The 16,275-nt window shown below is 39.6% G+C and overlaps 1 long non-coding RNA gene across 1 annotated transcript in view; it reads left to right on the top strand.

Moving 5' to 3' along the window:
- LOC308622194 overlaps nt 1-16,275 on the top strand; it is a 207,851-nt gene that overhangs the window by 66,595 nt on the left and 124,981 nt on the right. The window contains exon 4 of the long non-coding RNA XR_014016577.1: nt 15,862-16,040. This is a non-coding gene — a long non-coding RNA (uncharacterized lncRNA). The remainder of the gene's footprint in view (nt 1-15,861; nt 16,041-16,275) is intronic.

A 16,275-nucleotide genomic window follows, 5' to 3' on the forward strand; every position in this document is an offset into this window, starting at 1 on the left:
GGTCACACTAATTTCTGTCTTATACCAGATTTTCTGGCTCCATCCCACTCTATTTAGGGCCAGCTCCATTAAGCTGAAACAGGAGGTTTAAACTAAAACATGTTAAAAGAAAATCCATAGTACTTTAAAGAAAAGTCCTTTCTCTAGCAGGCAAACATTTTAAGAATGTTAATTGGAACAAATTTTATATTGCAATCTTTTGTCACATTGTAAAATAATCCCTAACCAACTGCAGGGATTCTGTTGCTGAGAAGTCATTGCTGTTGGCAAAATTTAGGTGAAAAGAGAATAATTGTTGTGTTCTTTTGTTTAAGGGAATTGAATTAATTCTTGCATATGTAAAAAGATGACAGATTCTTAAAAATGTATGTACAGTTTAAAACTCAGTTATTTCCCAACTAAAGTTGGCAAAATGGTAGCCTAAGGGATTAGTCAATTTATAATCTACCATTCTCATTCATGGATTCATTAACTATGTAAAGAAAATGCATAGTCTTAATGTGTGAGACCCTAGTAAGTTTTGAAGACTTGATTTAATACCAGATCCTTTGATGCAGTTCAGTCGAGTTAAAATTCTACACCACTTTGCTCCTGCTCTCAAGAGCCAATTGTCCAATTTTCAGGAGTTTTGTGAACCAGTTGTAAAAACACGGATTAGTATTAACAAGATTATAAAAACTTACAGTTAAATTAAACATAAAACAAAGGTGATAAATACTCAAAACTCATCATTTCCTAGTGATTTTACTGTATTTTACTGTTATTTATGCTCTTGAGGTTATTTACATCTATTGTATATGTATGGCAGAAATATATGTAATGGGATGCTAATGAACAGCTTTTCTCAACTCCATGTTCAGTGATGTCACACTGAAAGTGGCCATGGTGGGAGTATTTATCCCATAGAAATGAGAGAATCAGGGCTTAATTTATTGTTTTCTTGATTGTCCAGACAGAGAAAGTGATGGAGAAAATAATAATGACGAGCAATAAGCTTAAAAGTGTGTCCAAGAAATATATTGGAGAGCCAGTTGTTAGACCTTTACCAGAACACACTGAAGCTAAGGATTAAGATTTCAGGTGCATTAACCTAGAAGTCCCATCCCATGTGTCAGGGTCCATTCTCTAACAATGAAAGTCCTGACCTTGGGATAGAAGACCACGCTTGGTTGGGAGTTTATATTCATTGGAGCTTGTCTGCTTTTACAATTAAGTCTTAATCCTGTTGCTCAGCTTTTTATACTGTTCCAGTGCAAGAAATGGGAGATTCTTTATATGCTACCAAGGAGGCCCCTTGGCTTTCAAACTTGACTTTTAATTGCTGAATAATTGCCCTCAGCATTTAAAAAAAAAATCTTTTCCAGAGTGTTAATTGAGCTTAGCAATAATTACCACTCAATCCCAAAGTCCTTATAGATATGATTGCTCCCATACTTCTCAAATACCTATACAATGGTGCCAATTAATGCATTTATTTTTCACTAGTATACCATCCTGATTTACCATCAATAAAAGTTTTAACAATTGCACTGCTACCTAGTGTGAGAGACATACCACATACCGTCCATGTTGGAGTCCTCATTCCCTGTCGGTTGGCAGGTGGTTTGCCTCCAAAATTCCATTTAGGCATCTGTTTTCTCAGTGCTACTCCTGATCCCATCTCAGGTGGGATTCCCCAGAAAGCAGACTATGAGACAGAGCTTAGCAGACAGCATGTTCCTGAAATCCACACCTGTGGAAAGGAGTGGAAGGAAGCAGAACTGGGCAGAAGGTAAAGCGGAGCTCTGATATAGTTTCAAGGAAGGCTTCAGCCAACCTCATGGAAAGGTCTGGAACTTAGGTGGCCCTTCAGAGTTGTCCCAAGGCGGAGCATGGCATCCAGGCCTTTATACCCCTGCACTGATCAATCTTTGAGGATGAGAAGAAGAGGTGACCCCGTGCAATTTTCTAAGCTATAGGCAACCTCCCATGAGAGCTGTCTTTTGGCAGTAGTCTTCACTCCTGAAGAGGAATCTGAGTGGCAAAGCACAGCACCTACCACAGTGCCTACTATATGCCTGGCACTATTCTAGATGCTGGGGGTACGAACAATAAACAAATCAATAAGAAAACATGTAGCATGGCAGATGGTGATGAGTGTTATAAGGAGAAATAAAGCAGAGTCACTCAGCTGCAGCCACACTACATCCATGATGTTCTTCAAACCCATTATGTGTGTTTCCATTCCAAAGACATTGCTCTTTCCTCTGCTTGGAATGTTCTTCCTTCCTACAACTTAAGACCTCTCTCCCTTTAGGTATTGGCTCAATGCTACCTTCTCAATAAACCGTTGTCTGACCATTCTATTGAAAATTGCAGTATTCCCCCAACATACACACATCTCAGCATTCTCTACCTTCCTTTCGTCATCTGTCAGTTTTCTCTGTTTTCCTGAAAAAACCTGTATTCTGCTCCCCTGGCTGCCTACTGCCCTTCTGAAGCCCGAGCATCCTTGCTGGGACCTTGATAAAATATTTCTTTTCTTTTCCTTAATTTTTTCCTAAACAAGTACCATAGTACTGTTCAGAAAAGAGAATGGCTACTCTGCTCGGTTCCCCTATCCCTCACTCCTGCCCGTTTCCACCTCCGCCCCTCCACTAAAGGATAAAGTAATTTTTCTCAACACTGAAAATCAACTGGGAAAAAAAATCTAATAGGAAACTGATTAAAGCAGATGAGGAGGAAAAAATTTTAAATGGCTGCAGAGCAGTGTGCCCACACATGGCTGGTTTTCCATGAGCAGTTTTGCTTCCCTCTTCTGCAGGAACCGCCTTTCCTTTGCAAAATCCTTCCAGGTGGGTTGAGCCCTGTTTCTGAGTGCCCCTGAACTAATGCACGTTTGTTTAGTGGTCGCCGCGCCTGTCCCCCTGACTGGATTTGAATACCTTTATACTTGAAAAGGATCACTTTAAATCTTTTCAGTCTGTTTTCCCAACAGGTTTGTAGTAGCATGAGCTCGTGGGGTGGGGGAGAAGTTTAAGCAAACTTTGTACAGTTTGATTCTCACTGTAAGTTCAAAACCAACAAAATAGTTCAGATCTGAGCAAAAGAGAAATGCTATCCTTTCGATGTTGTACAGTAAGTGCGCATCACAATCTCATCGGTCAGAAAAACACAGGTATTGCCAGCGTGTAACCATATGTGTGGTCAGTTACAAGGGTTGGGTACTTGATGCCTTTTCTAACACTTCTATTTTCCTTCCATTTTACTTGCCACTTCCTTTTCATGACCAACCCTCCATCATGCTCATTCTAACCCACCACCCTGCATGCTCCAATTCACAAATTAAAGTGTTTCTGCCTGGAGTTATATACTCCACTGGATGACAGGGGTTCCCCGCTGGAGTTCATGTAGCTGAGATATCCAGATGGTTGTCGTAATTCTTCACTTGACTTTTCAGTGTGCCTGGCTATTCTTTCTCATTTCATCCATCATCAAAACATTTTTGAAAGTCATCCTCTCCATAGAATGTAAAGGTGAAGCTTCAAGTAAGGTGTTCTACACCAGAGTTAGAAATTACACTTGAACTCAGAGAGCAAGTTTTTCAAAACAAATGTGGGCTGAAGTAAGGAGATTAACATTTAAAATGTTTGCCTTTTCTATATGAGTAGGCTTATTTATTAAAGTTTTTGAACAAATATTTATCAAACACTTATTATGTGCCAGACATTTTTCTCAGCACTTAGCATATCTCAGTGAACAAAATGAAGCCCCTGACACCGTGAGAACTTACATTTCAGATGGGACTGCTGAGAATAAACACAAATGTAATAAATAAATAAATTACATAGCTTGTTAAGAAGCTTCCCATGTGATACAGGAAACTTTCCCATACATGATATGGGGGGAAAAAATGAGAAAACATGGTAAAGAGGATCAGGAGAACAGGAGGTGTTGAAGGTGCAGTATAAAATTGGGGTGCTGGGGGGCAGTCTTTATTGAGAAGGTGACATGTGCATAAAGATTAGAAAGGTTTTTCAGGCAAAAGTCACAGCCACGACAAAGGCCCTGAGGTGGGAGTTTGCCAGGCATGTTTGAGGAACAGCAAGGAGACCAGTGTGGCTGGAGGGGAGTGAATTTAGGGGAGAGAAGGAGAAAAAGAAGGCTCAGCTAGGGAACTGGGGTCAGAACACATAGCACCCAGAAGACCATTGTAAGGACTCTGGCTTCCACTCTGACTGAACTGGGGAAGTCATAGGAGATTCTGAGCAGAGACGTAATCTGATCAGATTTGGATATAAATCTGGCTGTTGTGCTGAGAATAGAAGGTGGAAGGTCTGAGGATGGAAACAGGGAAATAGGTTAAGAAGCTGGTAATGGTGGTGCAGAACAAGGTGGTGGCAGAGATGGAATTGAGAAATGGTCAAGTTCTGGATGTATGACAAAGGTAGAGGAAGAAATTTTCTGATGAACTGGATACAGGGTGTGAGAAAAATAAAAGTCAAGGATGCTGCCAAAGTTGTGTCTGAGCCCCAGGAAGACTGCGTTGCCGTTAAGTGAGATGCGAACAGCTGCAGAGGATTCAAGGGCAGGGGCCATGTCAAGAGTTCAGTTTGGGGCATGTTCAGTTTGAGACAACAAAATGACAATATGTTGGGTAACTATATGTGAGCCTGGAGATCAGGGGAGAGATCTGGGATGAAGAGATGAATTTAGGAGTCCTAGGCACTTAAGTGGTATTTAAAGTCATGAGTTTAGATAAGATTACCAAGGAAATAAGTGTAGGTGGAGAAGAAAAGAGGACCAAGAACTGAGACACCAGGGATCTCAGTATTAAGAGATCAGGTAGGAAAGGAAAAACCAGTAAGTAAGACTGAGAAGAAACAACTAGTAAAGTAGGAGGAAATCCAAGAGAGTGTGGTATCGCAGAAGCCAAACCAAGAAAGGTTGAAAAAAGTGAGAAGTGAGAACTGACGGTTGGATTTAGCAACAGGGAGGTCATTCATGATCTTGACAAGAGCAGTTTCAGTGAAGTAGTGGAAGGAGGCAAAAATTTGATGAGAGAGGATTCAGGAGAGAATGGAAGGAGAAGAATCAGAAATGGCAAGTCAAGACATCCCTTTCAACAAATTTTGCTGCAAGTACCCAAAGAAATGAGATGATAGCTTATAAAATGAAGGTGGCAGAAGAACAGCATGTTTGTGTGCTACTGGATATGATCCAGTAGAGAATCAACATCCTGATAATATAGGAGAGAGAAACAACTGCTAAAGCAAGTAAGTGAGAAAGGATGGGATCTAGTGCACAGATGGAGGGGCTGGCTTTAGTTAGGAGCATGGATACCTCATCTTTGATAGCAGGTGGGACAGTAATGTATGAGGGGGCAGATGTGAGGGTGGAGATGTGATTGGAAGAGTTGGTGGAAGTTCTTTTCTAATCTCTTAGTTTTCTCAGTAAAGTAGGATGCAATATCATCCGCTAAGATGATAAAGATGGGGGGGAAAGACATGGGAGGTTTGAGGAGAGAGATGATGTCACATAGGTGGTGAATAGTGAGCAAATGGACTAGAGAGGTATAGAATGGTTACTGGGAGCACTAAGGGTTCACTGAGTTTGTGCTTCTGACTTTGAAGTGAGACCAATCAGCACAGTCATGTTCTTCTCCAGCCATGATAAGTTACCCAGGTCCCTGTACAACGTAGGCAAAGAGTTGGATTTAAGCAGCATTATGGTTTCACCAAACAAACATGACAGAACAGGAGAAGGGCAAGGAACTTGAAGGTGTGCACAATGAGAGTGATTGTTGTGGATGGAATTCAGCTGGGTAAAGAGGAGTCTGGACATGAAAGGAGTAAGAGATGGTGAAAGGGTGTTAGAATTGGAGGTCCCTGTTGGGGGGGTCAAAGAATTACAGTCAGAATACTAAAGGGGGAGATCCAAAAAGTCAAGCGATATTGGTCAGGGTGGGATATATGATATTGAGAGAGTGGGAATGACATGCCCTTGCAGGGTCTGCCCATGGGAGTGGGTGACTGCAGGAGGGAGGGCACCACCACAAGGGAAAAAGGATCAGGGATCTGAGAACCCAAGACATTGGAAGGATCATTCATTGCAGTATTGAAATCATCAAGAAGGTAAAAATCTCAAATGGCAAATTAATGTAAACAGTTATGATATAACTGTAATGAAATATTATGCAATCATTAAAAACAAAATTTTGGAAATATATTTAAAGATATGAGGAAATGATAAAAGAATGCCAAGGGGGAAAATCTAAGATATATAATTTTATATGCAGTACAATCTAATTACTTGAAAATATATCTTTACACATAGAGAAAAGACTAGGAGAGAAAATGTCAATGGGATTTATCTCGATGTGAAATTTATTTTTTTCCTTGTATCATTTGTGATTTTTCTAAATTTCCTACAAAAAAGCCAAGAAAAAACATATTTTAAAAAGAGAATAAACAAAAGAGAGTAACATTATAATTCCAGTGCATTAAACTTCCTGAGTATTTTTCAAAAAAAAAAATTTAGTCATAGCTCCCAGATCTTCCACTGTCTTCTGGATGATAGTTTACATAGGTTATGTGAAATGTGACACAATTTTGTGGTTAAAGTTTAAATTTTCTTTTATCTTCAGAGGATTTTTTTCATACAATAGATTTTTTTTAGTCAATTGGGACTCTAGGAATTTGCTTTTCTTCCAAAAGTTCTATAAATGGATGTTCACATTTGAAATGATCTTTCCTTCTGGATAGGACAAATATCTTTTACAGAGGGTATGGGAACACATAGCTATATTTCTAAAGCTTTAAGCATCTAGATCTGGCGTGGAGAGCCAGAATGGCTATAACTTAGGTCACTTCTGTAGAGCTGCTGCCATTCAAAGCTAAGTTGGGAGAACAAGGCTTCTGATGGGGGGGTGGTCTTTGTCCCTTGTGGTTGGGGATTTTTAAAGAGAATGCAGTTAATTTAAAATCTGTAATTAAGTAATTAACACATACACACTCCTTCCCTACCAGGAACAAATAAATATCAGTGTTTGTGAACCTAGCGGTTGTCTTATGTTGTTTCACCTTTACTTCCAGCTTTTCCCAGAGAATTTTTTTCCTGACCTATTAAGGGTAACTACATGGGAAAAGAAAAAGACCTCCTTTTGACTCTCAGTAGAATAGATTTCTACCAGCCCTTATCTCGAACACCCTGTGTAGTCTCATGTTGACAATAGAGGAATAGGTTAGGGAAGATATTCTAAGAAAAGATTTAGGGTCGAACCATATGACATTTTGGAACACATTAATCTCACACTGACCCAGCCTGAGAAACAAATCCCATTTACCATTTTAAAGATTTATTTTATTTTTAACATGTAAGGTTAAAGAGGGAAACTTTTATTTTTACTTTAAAGCAATTTACAATACAGTTGACAGAAGAAAACTAGAAAGTACGACTGAACTTTAACCGTCAAAAGTTTGTGTGTCTAATCTTCTCTGCAGAAAAGTCTCTGGGGGTAATTTTGAGAGGAAGAAAACATTTTCTGAAAGCTGAAAAATACTAGTTTTAAACATGAAATTTCAAAAATCATGAGACTCTAGCGTCACACTGCTGTTTCCCTGGCTACTGTACCTTTTAAATCTTTGGCACCCTTGTCCAAAAACCTAGTGCCTGCAGCCTGGGAAGGAGATGAGGTTGCTCCTCCTGTAAAGTATTGCCTGTATCTTGTTTTGTCTTTATCTCTATCCCTAACCACAAAGTCAAGGCTAATGAAAAAGAAGACTCCTATTTCTACATCAAGTTTATAGTAGACCTTCATTCAAAAATATAAGTTTGAGGTGTCTAGGCAACTTATAGCCCTTTTTATAATAATTCTAATTTTTAAAATTCCATTTTTATGGTAGTATAAGCAGCCTGAAAGGAGAAAAGACCTGAGGAATAATCGAGAGCCCAATCTTACAGACTAGGAAGGCACATGACTTACCCAGGGCTGTGAGGCTGGATAGGAACACGTAAATGAAGACCCCAAAATTAGGTTCTTTTGTGCGCATGTGTCTACAGTATAGATTCTCTGCGTGCGTGCATGCACACACACACACACACACACACACACATACCTTCGAAATCTTGAAATAGCTCTATATTAAGGATTGAAAGAAGCAAAAACTAAAAACTTGGTTATAGTTACTGGTTCAGCCATCTGCCCACTATAAACTGGAATACCTTCTTATTTAAATGGAACATTTCAATTGCATAAGTTCAGACACTCTGTATTCTGAACAATTGTAAATGTACAAATATTTCAAAATTATACAAGTCTAGAAACTTTCTTCAGTATATTAATGTTGACTTTTTCTATTTCTTCCCCTGCCAGTTTATGAAGTTTCTGTTGATTCTAAAGTAAGAACTTGGCTGTGTAGTCCAAAAGTACCAAGAACCTCTGGCCTGCATGATCTAAGATAAATGGAAGTTTGAGCAACTAACATGATTTTGACAAAAACATAATTTTTTGTTAAAAGCGCCCTGTAGCTATATAAAGAAGCTGTTTATGTTAAAGCTAAAATCAACAATAATAGTAACAAATATTTACTAAATGCAAGACACTGCCTAGTATTTTACTTATATTTTCTCATTTAATACTTCCAAAGATCCCATGGAGAGAGCTACTGTTCTTATGCTCATTTTTAAAAAATGTATTTTATTGAGGTATAGTTGATTTACAATGTTGTGTTAATTTCTGATATACAGCAAAGTGATTCAGTTATATGTTTATATATATATTTACATACATTCTTTTTCATATTCTTTTTCATTATGTTTATTACAGGATATTGAATATAATTCCCTGTGCTGTACAGTAGGACCATTTTGTTTATCCATTCTACATATAATAGTTTGCATCTGCTAATATTATGTTCATTTTATAGATGGGGGAACTGGGAAAATTATAGAATTTGCCAAGATAACAAGCTAGTGAGTAGCAGAATTTGAGATTGGAACCAGGCAGTCTTAACCACTCCTTCAACCAGATAACATAGAACAGTTATTAGAAAATTGGAAAAGTATGCGTTTGTGTGAATTCAGTTCTCAGTAGAATGGTCTGTGTATTTGATGGCCGATAGCATGATCAGCACCATATATGCTTTGGAAATGCTGCTTGCCAAGCATGGAAAAGTAAAATATTTGTGCTTGCTCTTCTGTTCCCAAGACAGATTTTACTAATTTCCACTAACATGTTAAGATAGTAGTACTAAAAAAATGAAACATAATCAAACCATTAGGTTAAGAGTCTACACAGGCATGACCCACCAATTTTCTGTACTGATGGTAGAAATTAATGGGTCGATGGACTTTAACCACTGCATGAAAACAACCCAACATGCCCTTGTAAATCATTGTTGAACTCATTACTCATTACAGATTGTACTTCTCATTTTCATGCCACATGTAAAATCTTGGCAAGATTTGCCTGACATTCAAACCAACTCTTCTCACTCTAACATCACACTTTTCTGGTGTCAGCCCACTGCAGGTGTTTCTCTATCACAGTGAATAATTACATCAAACAAAGACAAGAAATATTCTAAAGCTGACAAAACCACACATCTGAAATCTGTATTTCCTACCTCTTGGGAAATTAAAATCTACAAGTGTAGGGGCTTCAGTGCCCATGTCTTGGGGCCATTCTAGGTTTATAAAGAAAGATCTTTTCTTTGCAAGCCCACAGATTGCAATAATACAGGAAATTAAACTATATTTATAGACTGGACACCAGCACGCCAGCATGCTTTCTTAGCTCTCTGAATCTCCCAACAAAAACAAAAACACTAGCAATCAAAAGGGTGAGCAAGAAATGACAAGTGTTTTGACAGCTCTAGAATACTTTGAGGTATTTTTAGCATATTTCTGAGTCGTATTAGCTTAACCTGTAATAGAATATAAATGAGCCCATATGGCACAGATGTAATTATGTTCCATGCGAGAAATCCCTGTGGTAGGTTGGGGAGGGGGGCCGGGGGAGAAGAATACACCAGCCCCACCTCCCTCTCCACCCTCTCCCCCTCACCACGTGTGCCTTCTGGAGGGCATGATTTACACATCATTTGCATTGAGAAGAATATGAAGAAACACAATGCTAACAACACGGGACTAAAAAGGGCAAGCGAAAAATTGGGGATCCCTAGGGGTGCTGCTGTCTGTGACTGACATCCAGTTAGGAGCAGAGGCAGCTTCCCCTCGGGATCACAGTTGATGAAGCGATCTTTGATTATGTGGGCACAGCAATCATAAGGCTTAATTATTATTACTGCAAGAGAGTGGGCAACACATCTCTGGGGAAAGCCTCTGTCACAGACACTTTGCTGACACATGCTGGAAGCAAATGTTCTCCCAAGGATCATTTTCATTCCAACCTGATATTTAGCTGAAGCGTCTTTGACTACCAGTCATGAAACATTAAATATAGATTAGAGCCAGAGAGATGTTGAAAGTTGAAATTCACCGGAGGTGCACACTTGTGTCCTTGAGAAACAACCCGAATGCCGTCCAGATGTTGCAGCAGCAAGGCAGAAAGGTCCCAAGCTGCAAGGAGGCCACAACAGAGGAGAGGGGGGATGTTTAGCATTCCACCAGGCTTCTGTTCGGTTTATTTGTACTACATTAATTTAGCAGAGAATCCTAACAGGCTGTTAGTGGTAGATGTTGCAAAGTGTTCACTGTCCGGAAAGAACGAAGAAATGCTTCTGTGCCAGGGAAGGGAGTAATTCAAAGCACGTAATTGATTTTCTACAGTTTCAAACTGTGATAAGACTTAAGGCCTAGCAACAGAAACATGTGTTAGCATTTTTTGTCTGTGTTACTCAATGAATCCACAAAAAGGAGCACCCCTAAAACTCGTAGATGGTTAACTGGCTTTGAACATCTCACTAGATATTAACAGACACTTGCAGTGGAATTTGGAATAAAGTGGCCGGCTTTGGAACAGTTTGCAGAAGGGCAGCTGTGCTGTGCCAAGCAAAATCCATCCCCCAGGTTTGTGCTGGGAACACCTCTTCCATCTCCTCAATGAATTGCGCGAGAGAGCTGCGTTTACACTTGAGGCTTTCCACGTGCCCCCCCCCACCCACTTTTGAGAACAGGAATCAGAGGGAGGCTCTGGCACAAGCTCGAAGCATGTAATTGGCATATTCAGGCAACACTCTTGCTTCCTAGCAGTCCTAGTAAACTAGAGATATGAAACCAGTCACCTAGAGGCAGGAAATGGAGTTAGAGGAGATAAGGAGGTGGGCGGCAGGCAAGGATAGGAAGTGAGACCCAGGAACTGCTTGCCAATGAGGACTGACAAGTGCTAGCTTGGATGAACAAAGGATTTTTCATTCCAGAGACCTTTAAAAATGGGAGGTACTGGTTAGCTCCTCGGGTCTTTCTTGGAAGCAAAGAGCTGAATTAGATGTCACGCTGACCCCCCCTTTCCAGCTCTAAGATTTTACCTTCCTTTCACAGGATTTCTGAATGTCTCTTCCACCAAAAAAACGGAAAAACCAAAAGCTTTGTCTGAAGTTGCAACAGTCACTGGGGGTCTCTCATCATTGTGCTTCAGGGCCTAAGGTGATCATTAACCGTCAGCAAGGCAAGTGCCCCGAGGCACAAGAAAATGGAGTGGGGCAGAGGCAGCTCATACCTTTTAAGCCTCCCTCCCCTGGCTCACGATGGAGGCCCCTTCTGCAATGCTGATTCTTGTGTTTATACTGATGGCAGGAATAGATTTGTATCGAATAACTTTGAAGTCATGTTAAACAAATGTAATTCACCATAAAGAGGGGAAACGCCAGTCCCTATGGATCTTTGTTCCACTTATATAAGAACCCTGGAAATGGGGCATAAAAGGAACCTCAGGAAATATTGCCATACTCTATCCAATGGACAGCCCTTCCTATAACAGTTCTAGGGTCAGGGGTTGAGGGGTGGAATGGGAAATGTTGCACCAGAGAGGAGCCCCTTGAGTTGGATCTTAAACAGAAAAAGGATTTTCCTGGGTGAATGGGGCTGGGGGTGTCGGGTGCTGAGTAGGGCATTCCTGTGGTTGGGACGGCACAGGCAGGAACAGAGGCTTGGAGCTGTACCTGGTCAGGGAACTGCAAATAGTCTGGTCTGGCTAGCAGGTAGTAGTAAGATAGAGGTTCACATGAGAAACTGGACAGACAGGTAGATGGTGGCCATCCTGAGGTGTCTCCTGCCACTGAAGTGTTCTGCATAGGGGTGGAGAAAGGATTGCACAGAGGTTGTAAGATCAGTCAGATGGGATTACAGTGGTCCAGACGAGAGAGGACGAGTTCCTGAACTAGAGCGGTAACAGTGTGCATGGAGAATAAAGAATGGGTAGGAGGGAAGTTAAGGCCACTGGACTTAGTGGCTTTAGAATGTGAGGGATGAGGGAAAGGAGGCATCTAGGATGATTTGCAGGAGTGAGCAAATAATCTCCAAATCATTTGAATTACATCTCCAAATTGATTTTGGGGTTACTGGGGTAGCAGTTTTTTGTTCTTGTGTTTTGCTTTTATTTGATTTGGGGGAGGGGCTTGATTTGGAATTTCCTGGGTATCTCCTCAGTGGGTGGCAGAGGGAAGGCACATAGAGGAAGGGCTGGGAAGGGGGCATCTGTGCTGGGAGCCTCAGGATTTTGAACAGAGGAGAAAGGGTGTTTAGAGTCACCGACCGATAGACCCTTTGGGGAAAGTAACATGACAACGTGTTTTAAAAGTCTTTAAATTTTTTGTGTCTTTTGACCCAACAAATTATACTTGTAGGAATCTATCTTAAGGAAATGACCCAAGCTACTCAAACTCTCTGCAGATGTTCACCTCAGCATTATTATAATGGGAGAAATTCTAAATGATCGATAATCAAGGTATAGTTATATAATTGCTTTAGAAGTAATAGTTGATACAGTTACACAAGAGAGCAAAATAAGAAGCATAAAAATTGGAAACGAGGAGGCAAAATAGTCATTATTCACAAATGAGATGGCTGTTTATGTAGAAAACTCCAAGAGAATCAACTAAAAACTACTATATATAACAAGAAAATTCAGTAAAATGTCAGGTTAAAGGTTTGTAAAAATGTTCACAGCTTTCTTACATACAATGTGCAATGTTAGAAAATATAATAGAATTTAAAAAACCCATTTGTCAAGGGGGCATAACATGACTGAATAAATGAAAAGATATATCCTAATTGAAATGAATTTAAGTAGCCTATTTAGGGGGAAGAAATGATTCAACAGCGTAAGTCAGTTCTCCCTAAACCAATCTCTAAATTTCACAAGTTTCTGAATAAAGATGGGGTTTTTGTTGGTGCTGGTGTTTTTGGGGTGTGTTGTTTTGTTTTGCTTTTGAATAGGAAAAGTGATTCTAAAGTTCATGGGAGGGGGAGAAGTCATTCAACAATAGCCTGGACATTTTTTTAAATAAAAAAATTAACACTAGTCTTATCTGCCATAATATTACAGTAAATAAAACCCTTGTGCACTGGTAGTTAAATACATGGCCAGATCAACAGAAGAGAATTAAGAGTCTAGAAATAGAACCAAATACACACTGGAATTTAGCATCTGATAATAGTCCAGCATTGGTCTGGTCTTAAATTCCAAAGAGATGATGTCAGACAAAATATTTCAAAATTCAGTAGATTTTGAGTAGTTATTTGCCTGTTGGGGAATATTATAATTTGGTTCTGTTTTCACTGCAGTCAGGATGGGGAGTATATTTGTTTCAATACAATTATTTTTACCAATTGATGTATGTAATTAAATATCTATATGTATTCCCCAAGTTTGTATTTGTATGTAACCAGATACCCAGAGAGCAGTATATGTGTGACATTTTTGGACACCCAGAGAAACAAAGCCCTTACATTATCATCTTTAGCAAAAGGTTTGATAGGTGAGGCATTTAAAACTTCTGGCTAAAATAAGGCTTGGGGATTATTAACGGATTTAATTTCTGCAAGCCAGCCCCATGATACATTACCATGGCTAGCTAAGCATTAACTGGATTTTCCATCCGTTTCCCATATTGTTGGGCTCAACCTTAACTTGTCAGCTTGGGCAAATCCCTTAACCCCCGTAAGCCTCAGTTTCTTCCTCTGTCAAATCAAGGAGTTAGGAGAATTGATCCCTCCAGGCCCTTCTCACTCAAAGCTTCTGTTATTCTGGGTATAGCAGCCGTTGCCATACCCCGTTGCACTAAGCATTAGGTGAAACAAAAGGAGTGTGTTTAGCTAAAAACTGTGCGGGCATTTTAGGGAAAGTTGTTACCAGTTAGGAACAATGGTTTCCAAGCTTTTCTGAGCCTGCAATTCTGTGTTGTTTTTTCTTTAAGAACATTTGTCTCAATATTTGTAAATACACTTACTTATTGCTATATATGTGTGTGTATATTTATGTATATATGTGTTAAGGTATACTGTGGTACTATATTATGTTCATTTAAACACATCCAAAAATATAAAACTAAAAATCCTAATATTTTCTTCCTTGTATATATCCTCTAGAACTGCTGATTTAGAGAATAAAATTACTTTACACTTCAATTAGTGTATTTAATAGAAAACAAGCTGGTAGAACCCAGAAGGTTTTTCTATTTAATGGCAAAAAGAAAAAATACTCAAAACAATTTTGTTTTTCAGCTTGCCAGATGCTACCAATTAATTTGTGGTTGAGAGGCAGCCAAGTATGGTTTAAAAATTATCTTTGAATCTGAAGTCAGAAAACCATGTTTTGAAGCCCCATCTCCGGGGACTTCTACCACTCTCCTTGAATCTTAATGCTTTGTGCCTTAGTTTCTTCATGTATTAAATAGAATTAATATTACATGCCCTACATAGCTCACAGAGTTATTGTGACCAAATAGATTATATACATAATATATATAATATATACATTGCATTATACACATGTGAAGTACAAGAATTATTATTATCAAGTGCACAAATAGTATAAATTCCAACCCAACTTAACCTTCTACAGCTGACCCGAGTCTTACATACATGTAACCTAACCAGAGACTACCATGAACAGTATCCTTACATTGAAAACCTTCTGAGAATAATGCTGACCTTCTCATCTTAGTAACATGATTTGTTCCCAGGTAGACAATAGATATTTTGGTAATAGGGGCCCCCTACCTGTTCTGCTCACATCCTGCTCCCCCAGCCCTCAATCTTAGCCACCCAGTGGCTGTCCACTTACCATGCTCCCCCTAGCAGGATGGGACTACCCCTTCCTGGACACTGTCCCATGCTCTGATGCTCTCTATGCCTGATTATCAAATTTACCTGCCCTGTGGCCCCTTCTCTCAGAACTTTGCCATCTCCTCACCAAGAGAACAGCATCCCTGGGCAGATGATACCAATCCCGATTACTGATGATAGGTTAATACATCAGGCTCAGAGTCAGTGGACTGGCAGCCCACATGCTTTCATATACAGCATCAACTCCAGCTTTATTCGCATGTCTGGGAGCAGTAGGGAGCTAAGTCGCCACATCTCATCTCCCTCATAAAGGCAGTTGTTCAAGGAAACAGGCTGGGACAATGGCAGAAGACTGCATAGTTCTATCCGTACAGGCCCTATGGATGGAGGAAGAGTTCAATTTCCAACGCCAAAACTTTATAAAAGTTATAAAAGTCACTTGAAAAGAGCTTAGACCAAACAAGTACACTTTGCAGTGGAAACTTCTAGCTACATGTTAGAATTCACGAAAGAAAAAACGTCAACCTAGTTTTAAAAAAAAGAAGTCACCTTTGTGAATTAGGAACAAAGTAAATTAGGATCCTGATCTCCTGCCTACTCTAAAGAAGTTTTCTACCATTAATGTCTTGACAGGACTGATGTGGGCCAGCTATGATCAGAAGCATTGTGTTTCTAAACTGGACCCCCATAAAAACATCCTTTTGGACCTTAAAAGACTACTATCCCAAAGAGAAGACAAAGCAGAGAGTAAAATAAAATAGCGAATGTGAGGCATACCATGACTGCTGGGACAGTGTGACATTCTAAGCAAGGTAGGCCACTTTGGGGTTGCCATGGGGTGAAGAATAATTGACAGACAATAATTTTACAGACATAATTTTCTAGACTGTAATGTGGCATCAGGAAGTGGGGTACTGGGGTCAACATAACAATGTAAGTATTATGCTTCTATCTTTGCCTGTCACTCTTGTGAGACCTCATTCCCCTTACTTCATTTAGATGTGTAAGTTATATAAGTTTATATATTTTTCTGATTTAAAAAAATAC

The sequence above is a fragment of the Mesoplodon bidens genome (genome assembly GCF_964165515.1).
Source record: "Mesoplodon bidens genome assembly, chromosome: 9".
In the NCBI taxonomy this organism is placed as follows: Eukaryota; Metazoa; Chordata; class Mammalia; order Artiodactyla; family Ziphiidae; genus Mesoplodon; species Mesoplodon bidens.